The 2,874-nt window shown below is 43.4% G+C and overlaps 1 protein-coding gene across 1 annotated transcript in view; it reads right to left on the bottom strand.

The window, feature by feature from the left end:
- tspan5a (tetraspanin 5a) overlaps positions 1-2,874 on the bottom strand; it is a gene marked incomplete in the record, with an annotated part of 44,127 nt that overhangs the window by 40,011 nt on the left and 1,242 nt on the right.

Genomic DNA, 2,874 nt, shown 5'->3' with positions numbered 1-2,874 from the left:
TGTCTCTGCGTGAGTGCAGCTACGGAGTGCGCTCTCAGGACATTATTACCTGCAGTGTTCCCTCAGTGAGGACTGAACTAGGCAAAAGGGCCTTATCCTACTCCGCTCCTGTTTCCTGGAATATCTTACAAAAAGATTTGAAGCTCTCGACCTTGACCTCTCTAAGTGGCTTTAAGAATCTGTTGGACTCCTGGCAGGGACCAATGCAGACATGTTCCTGTTTTTAGTTTTATACATTTGTCTTGGAATCTAGCTGGTTTTTTTTTGTTTTGTTACCTTTTTCCTTTTAGCCATCCTATTTGTTAAAAAAAAAAAAAAAAAAAAAAAAAAAAAACTAGTATGAGTTTTTATAACTGCTTATTGTTGTTGCTGTTGTCCATTGTTGTCATCTTTCTTTGTTGAAATCAGGTCTCTCTTGTAAATGAGTCCTCGAGGCTCAATGGGATTTACCTGTATAAATAAAGGTTGATTGATTGATTGACATCTGCCCCCGAAGAACTGACCAGAATTTTCAAGGCATCAAGTTTTCTCAGAAGGCTACGTGCATTTAGGTCGTTTTCACACCTGATAGTTCGGTAGACTCGGTTCGGAACCAATATTCATGACCTTTTGTTTACATTTGAGCTGGTGCGTTTGCATTCACACTGCACTGTGCAGTCGAGCCAACCTGTTGAACCAACACATTCCCCCGCTCGCCTGTGGGGGCGCTGTACCAAGAACTACTGAAAGAAACGACACAAAAACCTCTGAAGACACTTCTTTTTCTTCTTCTTCTTCTGTAAATAAAAATAAAAACGAAGTGGCATCAAGTTTTAGCAGTTTTAGGAGTTATATTTTGTCATTTTTCAAAAATGGACTTGGCATGAGCAGAAGATGAGACAGACGACCATGGAGAATATTGTTTTTCCACACAAGGCAGCTGACGGCTCCATATAAGGTCAGAGCAATGCGTGTTTGTTCACCCTGCGGAGCGGGGCTTGGTCTGTTTACATTCACACTGCACTCGAACCGCGCTGGAGCTTCTACTGAACCGAGACCTAGGTTTTAGCCCAGGCCAGAGTTCGCCTTTTTGTTCCGTGACAGAGTTCGATGGTGCGTTCACACCTCCCTAAATGAACCGGACTTTCTAGACAAACGAGCTAGAGTTCGATTGAAGCGGACTAAACAGGGCTAGTGTGAATGCACCCTTACACGCAGAAAATGAAGTCCAGACATGTTCTTAAAGTCATTTGGTGTGCTGTAATTAGTGGGGGGGGGGGGGGGGGGTCCAGGGTTGGGCTGAATCCCTGAGAGCAGTAACAACATTATTATCAGACATTTTCTTGAGTTTTTTGTGACTGATGTGTAATTACAGGAGTTAACAGTGTGACAATTAGCCCCCATAATCGAACCATGAGAAACATTAATGAAGACGCGATCATTCAGAACCCAAAAACAACCAACCGCTGCTCAACTGCCTGGCTGACATCAGGGACTGGATGGCTTTAAATTTCTTGAGTTTCAATGAAAAGAAGTCTGAAGTCATGTTGTTCCCTCCCAATGACACGATCACAAACCACTGTATCGACCTTTCCGCTCTAACCCTGTCAGAAAAACAAAGAGTCACTAATCTGGGAGTGATAATGGACCCTTCCCTGAAACTTAACAATCATGTAAACATGGTTGTTAAATCATGCTTCTTCCAACTGAGGCGGCTGTCTAAACTGAAGCCCATATTGTCCAACAATAACCTGGAGACAGTAATACATGCATTCTTTAAATCTAGGCTTGATTACTGCAATTCGCTCCTGTTTGGTATCAGTCAGACCTCCATTGCACGACTACAACTGGTCCAGAATGCAGCAGCCCGATTTTAACCAGTACAGGCCAAAGAGAGCACATTACACCAGTTTTGGCCTCACTGCACTGGTTACTGGTTCACTTTCGAATCCAGTTCAAAATACTCATGTATGTCTACAAATCACTGAACAGTGTCGGCCCCCCCCCCCCCCCCCCCACACACACACACACACACACACAATCTCTCTGATCTGCTACAACCGTATGTCCCTCCACGTTCCCTGAGGTCTGCGGACCAGTTGCTTCTCACAGTTCCAGGAACTCGTCTTAAGCGCAGAAGTGACAGGGCCTTCTCTGTAGCAGGACCAAGACTCTGGAACGAGTTACCTCTGCTTGTCAGACAGGGCCCCTCCCTGTCGGTTTTCAAGTCCCGTTTAAAAACTCACTACTATTCAGTAGCTTTCAACACCAGATGATCTGTGTTTTGATCCTGTATGCTCCACACTGGTTTGTCGTCATTATCTGCATCGTTTTTATGTCTATATTCTGATTTACCTCATTTTGTATTTTGCTTTGTGTGTTACCTGTTGTTTTGTCTGTACAGTACTTTGGTTGGCCTTGTAGCTGTTTTAAGTGCTTTATAAATAAAGTAGTATGTATGGTATGGTAAAAACATTGAAAGTTGCAGTGATGGGCTGATTCAGGTGTATTAACAAGATTCAGTGACTCCAGATAATCTGAGAACTGAAAATAGTGACAGTAATATGAATGATGCAGAAAAGTCTCAGACCATAAAACGTCACAGTTCAAATGGGCAAACAAACCCGACAACGTGGCCCAACTACAGTTTGAGTTGGGCTGAGGGGGGCTCTGGCCCCCCAGTGAAGATGGATGGAAGCTCCCATGGGAAACAGAAGATGGGTTCAATATCAACAGGCCAAAACAGAATCAGATAATGTGCAACAAAGTGTAGTGTATGATGAACTGAGATCATGAAGTGTATGATGAACTGAGATCATGAAGTGTATGATGAACTGAGATCTTGTAGTGTATGATGAACTGAGATCTTGTAGTGTATGATGAACTGAGATCTTG

Source organism: Nematolebias whitei, chromosome 1 (genome assembly GCF_014905685.2).
Source record: "Nematolebias whitei isolate Nwh7 chromosome 1, NemWhi1, whole genome shotgun sequence".
Lineage (NCBI taxonomy): Eukaryota > Metazoa > Chordata > Actinopteri > Cyprinodontiformes > Rivulidae > Nematolebias > Nematolebias whitei.
Note: the sequence above shows the minus strand (reverse complement) of the source record. Positions and strands in the feature narration are given on the sequence as shown.